The sequence below is a fragment of the Choloepus didactylus genome, chromosome 20, assembly GCF_015220235.1.
Source record: "Choloepus didactylus isolate mChoDid1 chromosome 20, mChoDid1.pri, whole genome shotgun sequence".
NCBI classification, from domain to species: Eukaryota; Metazoa; Chordata; class Mammalia; order Pilosa; family Megalonychidae; genus Choloepus; species Choloepus didactylus.
Window position 1 is genome coordinate 51,051,313 of NC_051326.1, and position 12,046 is coordinate 51,063,358.

At 38.9% G+C, this 12,046-nt stretch overlaps 1 protein-coding gene across 3 annotated transcripts in view; it reads right to left on the reverse strand.

Annotated features, from left to right (window-relative positions):
* The window catches only part of EIPR1 (EARP complex and GARP complex interacting protein 1), a 213,798-nt gene that overhangs the window by 58,098 nt on the left and 143,654 nt on the right, over positions 1-12,046 (reverse strand). The window lies entirely within an intron of this gene.

The window sequence follows — 12,046 nt, forward strand, 5'->3', positions numbered from 1 at the left end:
CCGTTCTTCTTCAATAGTTCTTCAAAAAAGGGAGCAAAATGGAGGGCTGAAGATATAATCACCACATACACTGCTCATCTCTTTCTGCCTATGGTTTGCATTAAATGGATTTTTTTTTTCTTATGGCTTTATTAGATCTTCTTAAACAGACATTAAGCACCCATAGAAATACTCCATTTGGAAATACTTTGTTTAGGATTATTCTACCTCAGTTTACCCACGGTGACAAATGATTGGGAAGCAAAAGGCAAAATCAGACAGCGAAGCCACAAGCTGAAGCCCACACAGATTTTAGGGCCAGCTCGGCTTGGACGGCGCCCTGGCACATCGGGCAGAGCACAGCCAATGCTGGATGCTGTGACCTCCGGTTACGTCACCAGCTGTGCCAACAACATATCTGCTCTACAAACAAGAGGGTTCGGACTCACATGTTCCTGGTGTTGCTGCTCAGTACCCCACCTCTCTCCCAGAATCCTGACACTGTATTTTTAAGATGCTCCAGGAATGTGTGCATTCTTGGAGCACCTTGAAAAGCCACCTTTTGTGAATAAAAAGGCAAAACATATAAGACTGGGGTCACTTGTTTTTAGGAAATGTGCCAGGCTCTAGGTTTTGCCTCTCTAGAAAGTTACCCAATATTAAAAAATTTAAAGTTACCCAAAATTAAAGAAAATCAGATTTAACACTATGTGATGAAAGTTAATCATAAATTCCTAAATATAAATCCTTTCAAAATTTGTTTTCCCTTCAGTACTAATGAAGTACATATGTGCAAAATACCTTCTCCTTATTGGGTTACTTATTAGATGACCTTCTCCTTAATAGAAGACTTCTAACAAATGACAAAATCATTCATCAATTGGTATCAAACACAGAATATAAAAGTATTACATTAGAACCAGAACACCTTCATAAATTTTACTTCCCACATATAAATAAATAAGAAAACAAATTTGGCATTGTAAAAATGAGAAGGACCTATATTACATTAGAAAATGTACCGTTTCTTATTTACTACAGTGGCCCTCCAATCTAAATACTAACTACTTAACCAAGAAATACAGCAGTGAACACATGGACAAAATACCAACCTTCGTTGATATTATTATTACCATTATTACCCATGATCAAATAGTCCTGTAGGGATCGGGATTTCAACCAAGATTTTCTGATGCCAAAGCTGGGTTTAAAAGAATGTGGATTGTAGCTTAAAGAAAAAGACTGATAATGTAACATAAAAATGTTAATGTTAACATTTCTGTTTTTAACTACGTAGTTAAAAATGTAGCATGCAATGGTTTCTGTTGACACAAGAAATTAATTTTTTTACTGAAGTTTTCAGTTACACAGTCTTTCTGTGGAGCCTATGAGATTGATTGACAATGGCACTTCTGAAAACATTAGAAAAGCCAAGGAAAGAGTTGGCAACTGTGAGAAGGAAAGAAAAAGTGAATGCCTGAAACATTAACCCAATAGATGCAAAGATTATATTAATTTTCCTAAATGGCAGGGAAAGCAATGTCTAATCTGAAAAGTGATAGAACTAATAACATGAGACCCAAATTATGGTTGCATTTAAAATGGATGAAATGCTTAAAATGACAGAAGGCATAGGATCATAAAAATAGATATTATAATGAAGAAATGACTAGTGGCAAATTCCCTGACTGTACAAGTTTCCCCTATGGAGAATTGTGTTCAGGTGTCAGAAAATAACTGTCTTCTTATAACTGCCAGCTTGCCAAGCTCCTCATCTACTTCCATGTTACTTTTCAGTAGACCAAAATGGTGCTGATGAAATGATATTTTTCATTCTTTAACAAGCTACCTTCCTTCAAAGTCTATACCAGATATTAAACATAAATGACTAGACTGGACCTGTAAGTTTCCAACACACCCTGTTTACCTAAAACACGCTCTTTACCTACATAAGAGTCCATTAACTTGATAAAAAGAAAAAGCAATGGAGGAACTTCCAAGAAAATACAGTTAATTGAACACATGCACACTTCAACTTTCATTCCGTCCTGAAATTCTTATAATATTATAATAAAGAGGATTTTTTTTGTTCTGTTATCTTTGTAAAGTCATAAACCCACAAAGATAGGAAGAACATCAATGAAATTTTAGAAGGTGCAAAGCAAATGAACAAGTCATGCATGAAGCAGTGTACCCAAGAAAGCTGAATCCTGAACCAACAGATGAGAAAGTGGAGAACCAACCTCATTTATATTCCCCACAAGGTTTGGGAATTGGTGGCACCGGGGTCCCTCCAACAGTGGGAATAAATGGGGAGGAGAGGGTAACTAAAATTTAAAAGGTAAAGATTGGTTGAACATCTGTTCCAAGAGTAGTTATAAGAGATGACATAAATATCAGGAATAGAAAGGTAAACATCAGTAGAGATTTCCCAAAAAATAAAAAGATAACATAAGGATGTTATGAACATTATACAAAAATGTTTAAAGCTGACAAAATGTAGATTCCTAGAAAAATCTAAACTTAACAGAACTGATACTAGAAGAAATAAAAGCTCTGAATAGACTGATGCATATAAAATAAATTGACTCAATTTAAAAACTGTCCGCAAAGAAATCACTTAGCATAGATGATTAACCCCATGAATTCTTTCAAGCATTTAAAGAAAAAATAATAGCAATCTCACACAACTCTGCTAGGGGGAAAAAAAAACAAAAAACCCTGGGGAATATTTCCCTGATAACAAAACCTGAAATGAGAATTACAAGAAAGGAAAATTATAGGCCATTCTTTCTCATGAATATAGATGTAAAAATCTTAAACAAAATATTAGCAAATCAAATCCAGTTATATATAAAAAGAACACTATATCACAAGCAAAGTAGGTTTATTCCAAGTATATCAGGTAATTTAACATTTGAATACTAGTCAATGTAATTCACTAAATTAAGAAAATGAAAGAAAAATATATGTAATCATGGGATATAGAAAAACATTTTCGTAAAATTCAATGCCCATTTCTAATAATACTCTTAGACTGGGAAAAGAAAGAAATTTGCTTCCTCTGATAAAGAAATATACCTTTAAAAAAAAAAGTAAAGAGAAAGAAAAAACACTGTGGCAAACATCATAGCTGAAGTGAAATAGTAAATGCTTTCCCCAAGAACAGGAATGAGAAAAGAATGTTCTGTACTGCTATTTTTATTAATGTATACTGGAGGTTCTAGCTGCTTTGGTATGGAAAGAGAAAAAAGAAGCATTAGGATGGACAAAGAAGAAATGAAAATACCTTTACTTGTTGATAATTATGTGAGAAGAAAATTTTTGTTAAACTACACTATATTATTAGAAATATTACAAGACTATATTAATAGTATAAGATTGCTGCACACAAAGACAATATAAAGTCAATTGTATATCTGTAGATCAGCAACAAAAACTTAGAAAATGAAATTTGAATAAATGATATTTACAATAACATTAAAAGATCAAATACAAAGGGATAACTCTAACTGAAAATTTTTAAGACCTGTGTATGGTAAAACAAAGAACACTCCTGAGAATAATTAAAGACCTAAATAAATAGATGGATATACCATGTTCATGGATTGAAAGAGTCAATATTGTAAGGAGTCCATGAATTCCAATCAAAGTTCCAGCAAGCTTTTTTTGGGGCAGAAATCAACAAGTTAGTTCTAAATTTCTAAAGTTTAAATGGAAATGCAAATAGCCCAGATAGTCAAGACAGGTACGTAAAAGAACAAAACTGGATGATTTATACTACCAGACATCAGTTTAATATTGGTTCAAAGAAAAATAGTCCAGAAAAAAGAGAATGGAGTCCGGAAATACCCTTACAAAGATGGACACATGCTTCAGAACAAAAATGCCAGTGCATTATAGTGGACAAGAGATGGTCTTTTCAATAAAAGATGCTGGATGAATTGAATATTCATATGAAAAAAAAAAAGGAATCTTGACTACCACCTCACAATGTACTCAAAAATCAATTCCAAAGCAACAGAGGACTGGAGATCTAAATGGGAAAAATAAAGTAACACAATTCTTTTCTAGAATACATAATAGAATATTGCCATGATCTTATGATAGGATCATATTTCTTAAACAAGTAGAAAAGAGGCACTAGTTATAAAGGAAAAGACTAATAAATTAGACTATGCTAAAATTAAGAACTTCAATTCACCAAAAGATACTATTAATTGCACTTCATCAAAATTAAAAACATCTACTCTTGAAAAGACACTTAAAAAAAGGAGGAAACTGGAAGAAAATATTCATTATATATATATAGATGACACATATCCAGAGTATATAAAGAACTCTTACAATTTAATAAGACAAATAACCCATTTTTTAAAAATATGGGCAAAAGACTGAATCAGACACTTCACAAAAGAAAGAATATAAATGGTCAACAAGCACATGAAAAGATGCTCAACACATTGGTAATCAGAGAACTGCAAAATAAAACCAAAATGAGATAGTCTACACACCAAGTAGAATGACCAATATTTTTAAACGATCATCTACCAAGTATTGGCAAAGATGTAGAGCAACTGGAACTCGCACACATTGCAGGAAAGATGTAAAATAGTACAAACATTTTGGAAAACACTTTGGCAGTTGAATATTCACTTACCATATGACTTAATTATTGCACTCTTAGGAGAGGCTGTCACAAATCTTGGCTTGTTGATACAAGCTTTATGACAGCCCCCTGACTTCAGGCAGTTAAACCTGGCCCCAAAGCAACAGAGGACTGGTGATGGTATTTAACTGCCAGAAATCAGGGGTAGCAATTATCTTAATGATCAAAAAGGCCAGCATGCCAGCCAAAGAAGCTCTATTGGCAGAGTTATGAAGATGGGTAATAGGAGATGGCATTCCCAGGGGGAAGAACATGGGCATCCAGTGAGAGTACCTGCCTGCCTAATACATGCATACTATATATTCAAAAGAAAACAAGAATGAATGAGCAGGAGGCTGAGGGAAATCACCCCAATAATATCAACCTTTATTCAGCCAGCTACAAATCTGGAACCCAAAAACTAAAGAAGAGATGACTGTGCTCTGGGTGCTGATAGATGAAACCCTTGACCATGGGGATGGGGCACCAAGTGGCCAGGTGTCACTCATGAGTGAGTTCAATCATACCCAACAAGTCACAAAGCCAGGTAGACCTAGCAGCAATCCACTGTAAAATAATAATGGTATCTCCAGGATCAAAACCAGGCAGGACCAGAGGACATGTGTAAACTGCATGAGCAGGTGTCCAGACTTCATATCACCCACTACAAATGCACCAATGCCCTCTCTCCAATCACGTCTTGCTGAAGGGTGAGAAAAAACCTGAACTTGGTTTACAGATGGGTGGGCTCAGTGTGTGGGTCGAAGCCAAAAATGAACAGTGTCTACAAAACAGCTACACTCAAGGGTGGACTTAAAAGACAATGGGGAAGGAAAATCTTCCCAGTGCACAAGCTTTGAGTGTTGTGCTTGGACATCCTCACTGTGAGGAAGGAGAAGGGGCACAGATTCATTTCACATGGACGGACATATGGGATTAAGCATGAAATGTTAGTATCTTTTTATCATATGTTAACACCTGCCAGAAAAGCATCTACCATGGAAGAGGCATTAAATAGCCAAGTTCACAAAAATGACTCAGGCAGTTGATGCAGCCAGCCTTCATCAGTGACCACAGTGTCAGGAACAGAGGCATGTCACAGCTCCAAAATCATGGACTTCCACTTACCAAGGCTGATCTACTACTGCTGCCTCTGAATAACCAACCTGTCAACAATAGAGACCAGTGGTGCCACTTGGTGGCAGGGTGACTGCATTGGGCCCATTCCATCCTCGCAGGACCAGTGATTCAGTCTCACAAGAATAGATACCGATTTCAGGTTTGAGTCCGTCTTCCCTGTCTGCAAAGCCAGAGCCACCACAATTTGGAGATTAAGAAGTGTCTGAAATCTAGGCAGAGAATCCCACAACAGAGTATATGATCAGGGAATCCACTTCATTGTATAACAGATATGGGAGTGGGCCTAGATGAGGGGGTCTGCTGTTTATATCACATTTCATGCCACCCAGAAACTGCAGGTCTGACCAAGCACTGGAATGACCAGGAGAAGGTGCAGCTGGGTGCCAATCTCCAGAATGCAGCACGTGCATTGAAATAGACAACTTTATACAGTACTGTGTCCCCCCAAAAAAGATTACATGAGGCTGGGAACCCAAGAGAAAAAACCAGGGTGAGCCCACTTACCATCATCCATAAAGACCCATTCGAGACTTTTTACTTGTGTCCACAACTTTGGGTGCTGTAGAGTTACAGGCACTGGTTCCCAAAGAGGGTGCAAATTTGCCAAGGGACACAGCAAGAATAGCATCCAACTACAAGTTACAACTGCTGCCTTTGGACTTCTTTCATACAGGAATCCCCAGTCAAGAGGAGCCACCATCTTGGCTGGGGAAAATAACCCAGATCAGCAGGGAGAGGAAGGTTGCTATTCCACAACAGGGAGGAATATATATAGAACTCACGTGATGCACTTAAGCACCTCTTTGTATTCCCTTGTGCTTGTTTGAATGTATTATGTCCCCCAGAAAAAGCCATATTCTTTGATGCAATCTTGTGGGGCAGACATATTAGTGGGGATTAAGTTGGAACATTTAGATTAGGTTGTCTGCATGGAAATGCACCCCACCCAACTGTAAGTGATAACTGATGAGATATTCCCATGGAGGCATGGCCCCACCCATTCAGGGTGGGCCTTGATCAGTGGAGCCATATAAATGAGCTGACAAACAGAGGGAACTCAGTGCAGCTGTGAGTGACATTTTGAAGAGGAGCTACAGCCAAAAGGTATGCTTTGAACAAAGCACAGGAGCTGCAGATGAGAGATAGTTTGAAGACGGCCGTTGAAAGCAGACTCTTGCTCCAGAAAAGCTAAGAGAGGACACATACCCCAAGTGCAACTAAGAGTGATATTTTTTGAGGAACTGCAGCCTAGAGAGGAACATCTTGGGAGAAAGACATTTTGAAACCAGAACTTTGGAGCAGACGCCAGCCACGTGCCTTCCCAGCTAACAGAGGTTTTCCAGACACCATTGGCCATCCTCCAGTGAAGGTACCCGAAAGCTGATGTGTTACCTTGGACACTTTATGGCCTTAAGACTGTAACTGTGTAACCAAATAAACCCCCTTTTATAAAAGCCAATCCATCTCTGGTGTTTTGCATTCTGGCAGCATTAGCAAACTAGAACATCCGTTGTCCAGTTATGGCAGTACAGCAACCCTGGCCTCAAAAGGGCATGATAAGCAGGAGCTCAGACACCTCAGGACTTAAGAGTTTGGGGCACCCCAAGAAGAGGTCACCAAGAGTACCAGAGGTGATAGCTGAGGGAGGGGGGATATGGAATGGATACTGGAGAAGGGAGGCCATGAATACCGGTTGTGGCCCTAAGGCCAACTGTACCTGAAGCTATAGTTTGTCCCACCAACCTCCCTCTTCTGAGTTACTGCTCAAGAAAAGAGGCCACAGGAACCCTGGAAGAGCACCTTTCCAAACATGTATATAGAAATGGATCTGCGTGGTTTAAGGGGTGGGCTGTGAAAGTCATGAAAGTTCACCACTCAGACCTCCCTCAGGAAAGAACTTGCTAGTCACCTGCAAGGAGAACTGCTAGCTGACAGCCTCCAATTGCTAGCACCTTCACAATCTACCTTAGCTTTCAAGTTTATACTGGGAAGCCCCCAATTAAAGTCTGAGCACAACAGAGATATTAGGACCTGGTCACTTGTGCCCACTATGGGACTCCTTTAGTGAGAAATCTTTGTTAAAGAGCTCCTCATGAGGTAGGGTGAGCCTTGGTTAAATCTTCATTGCCATGTTAGACTCTCCCTGCCCAATCCAGCTTCCTTTCCACCTTTCCTTTCACAGGCATCAGATCTGCATCATAGTCTGAAGACCTTCCCTGTCTGTGGTGGACTGAACTGTGTATCCCAGTTTGGACATGTTCTTGGTCTTGGCCTGCATTCTGCTGGGTGTGGACCCATTGTAAATAAGATTTCTTCAAGATGTTACTTCAGTTAAGGTGTGGCCCATCTATATTAGGTTGGCCTTTAATCTGAATTATTAGAGTCCTTCATAGGCAGAGTGAATGCCATATGGAGAGAAAAGGCAGGAGAGGCTGCCCAGTGCATTGCCATGTGAAAGAAAAGCCAAGGACCAAGGATCATGGCAGTCAGCCCCAGAATGCCATGGTCTTCTGGAAGAGAGCACTGCCTTGCTGATGCCTTGATTTTGGACTTCTAGCCTCAAAACCATGAGCCAATAAATTTCCATTGTTTGAGCCAACCCACTGTATGGGATTTGTTTTAGCAGCTGGGAAACTAAAACACTGCCCAATCCTGCTTCATCCCCTTCTGACTTTCACAAACATTACCTTCCAGTAAGCCTATTGCATTCCCAACCCTGACTTGGTGTCTGCTTCCCATAGGATGCAACTGACACACCAACTAAGTAAAAGTGAGCCATGGCACGAAAAAAGTGAGGGGAAGGAAATCGCCATTTATTGAGCACCTGTAACATGTCTGACACAATGATACATGCTTTACTTACATTTTTTCTTTTATTTTCGGTAAATAACCTTAGTCTCAAAAGTTAAAATAAAAACAAGGGAACTGTGCAAAACAAAATCATTGCTCTCAATTCTCTTCACTCCTCCCTATATCCATGTTCTTTGCCATGTGATGGTGCAGTTCCTCCCACTAGAGGTAGACTATGTTTTTCCCTGCTCATTGGCTCTGGTTTGGCCATGTTGCTTGATGTTGCTTGATGTTACTTGCTTTGGACAATGGGATGTTAGCAGATGTGAAACAAGCAGAGATTCGAAATGAACTTGCATAGCTAGGCTTGACCTCTTAACACTTCTGCCACTGCTATGAGAAGAACATGCCCTGTATAGCCCCTGTCCAAAGAAAGATGAGAGGCATGTGAAGCACGCATGGACTCCAACCAGCAGCTTGGAAGCAAGCCAGACAAATCTAATACAGATAAACCAATTCTGGCCAAACTGCAAGTAGCTAAGAGAGACATAAATGTTTCCTATATACCACTGAGATTTTTTTGGGTTGTTTGTTACACACCAATAAGCTGACTTATAAAATCATCTGTCTACTAATTATAATCATCAGTGTGAGAGCTTGCTGCCATTTGGTTGGAAATACAAAGTTGAGTTAGATATAGGGACTGCCCACAAAGATGTAAAACAAGCAAATGGCTAAGTAATACTAGGTAAAGATTGGTGAGAGTGATTTCAGAAACATCAGGGTAAATTACGTGCTGAGGGAAAGAATGATACTTCCTATTAGGGAGAGAATATCAGGAAAGGGTATCTGAAAGAAGTGCTTTTAAACCTAAGCTCCCAAGAAGATTTGGACACATGGAAATGCAGAGGCGTCTATTTAGAAGCATGATTATGGGGTGGAGGCCTGGAGGCATGAGAGCATAGAGAAGGGCAAACAATTCAATTTGGGATATGGCACAAGTGAATTAAAGCTCTAAGGAGTAAGATGGGAAAGACATCCTGAGACAGGACATGAAGCGTCTTAAATACTGGACTAGGAAGTGTAGCCTGTCTGCTACAGATAATGGGGTGGAGGACTGGGGGTAGGGAGTGGGGAGGATGAGGATTTTTAATGAGGACACAAGAGCCAGTCATGGAGCAAGAACCCTGTAAACATAAAAAATGGTTAAGAGTTGTGCTTTCAGATGGAACCAGAAAAGAGTTGGGTAGCTGGGAAGCAAGTTAGGAGATTACTACCATAGTGCATTTTAACACAGGTAAGAAATGATGATACCCATAAAATCAGAAGACTGGACAGCTGAAAAAGATGAACCATTATTTTTCACAATCTAGAATCTCTGAATGCACACTTCCTGTTGTTTGATTCCCCATGACACCACATCTAGCTTCCAAAATTTACTCAGAGGGCTCATGACCACAAAGCGCTAGTCAACTTTCATTGCTCTCTATTATAGAAACACAAGGATCTATGATGCTACCAGCATAATGAGGTTTTTAATTTTCTTCAACTTGCCATGTCTTCAATGAATTGAATAAATAACTGAATGAAGAATTTCCAGCATACCGAAAACGGGTATGTAAGTAGTATAGGGGTATGTCAAAATGACCCAGGAGCCAAAATGAGGCTCTCATTGGACAAAATAGATGAGAACAAATAATAACTACAATAGATGGAAACATCAACTAGGTTAACAATGTATGGGTTCATAATAACACAGAAAAAAAATACCTCACTAGAGTTGCAAACTGCTAATGAACCAATACATTTTTCTAAAAATTGGTAAATAAAAGGGGAAAAGCTTTAAAGGAGTTTCTAGGGTACAGAAATTTTACTTGGATTTTCTGCAGGATTATAAAAATTCCTTTCCACTACTTAATCTGAAAATTTGGTGGGTATGAGGTGAGTTCCAACTCTCTTACAGAAAAATGTTAATACTAGAAATCAGTCTGAAGAAAACTAGAAAGTTGCAGTTATCTGCATAGAGTAGATATCTGCCAACATCACTGACCCTATAAATGTACAAATTTGCCAACATTTACCAAATAAAGAGTGAACTTTATGTTCAAGGAATATGGTAGGTATTGTCAGAAACTTACCAAATTCTCAGAAACAGATGAAACTGAAGGCAAACAGTACTGAGGAACGCTGGAAATATATCCATAGAGACATACAAATTGGTTCTAAAACTCTTAGGATTTCCATATCTGTGTGAATCTCAACAAACCATTCAACTCACACAGAGCAGCTATCAAAGAAACTAAGGTGCTTTTAAGAAGGAAAATCCTATCTTTAGAAGGAAAAATGCTATACTAGCCAGGCATTCATCTTTTATTTCTGTTTTTAATAATATCCTGAAATTAGCTCTTAGACTGTAATTGCCTGTTCAGAATAAATATTATAATGATTGGGAGCTCCCAGAAGGCAGGGACCATGGTTTCTATCTAAAACCACGTATATGACATGGCGACCCCATTCATGCTGACGTAAGACTCGCAGAACCAGAGAACATCCGAGCTGGAAGGGCATTCAGAGATCACAAATGAGGAAACTGAGGCCCACTGAGGTTAACTGACTTTTCCAAGGTCAAACAGCTTATTAGAAGCAGAGCCAGTTCTGAAATGCAGTCTCTTGGCTCATATAACAAACAATCCATTGCTTTGAAATAGAAAACATCAAGTTGTGTCTTTATGGCCAATTTGACACTGCTATCTATATTTTTCACATGTAACCTAAGAGCCAAAAGGCACTTAATGAGATAAAAAGATAATTAGGGCAAAATGAATGGAAGAGGCATACTTGAAGCTGCCAACTGTACCCATGAAGTGTACTGCTTGCTGTAAGGGATTACCGACTCAAAAGGCTTAGAGGAATTCAAAAGAGATTAGAACCTTTTATGAGCATGAAAAGCATCTACAGTTAGCTCCAGCTAAAGGGCTAACAATGCTCCGGCTTCGGGACATAATCTGATCCCCAGCTGTAGGAGGAGGAATGCTTCTGTATGGCACTGCAACATAATGAGCATATTAAGAATCTTAGAGCTATTTTTAGAGATGCCAGCCATCTCTATGAGTCTGACCCAGGCTTAGCAGGATAAATGAAGTAGAATACAGCTTCACTATGGCAATCAACTAATACAGGTATAATGTGGTGTGCACAATAGTATGGCCAAAAGATTTGTGCTAAAAATATTTTTTATATTGAACTTTTAAATCCTTTAGAGACAGTAGTCATGCATAAGTTATATAGCCTGACTGTATAGGAAGTAGAGATTGATTGTAGTAAGAGGACAAAGGAAAGAGAGAATATGATGAAGAGATCGATCATGACATCAAAGTTTCTAACTATGCAGGTTTTCACCTATTGTCTCTCATTCTGCAAGCATTAGTGGGGGAGCACTAGCACCTTTGAAAAGCTCTGTGGCAGCTGACCTCTGCAGGTTGGGTGACA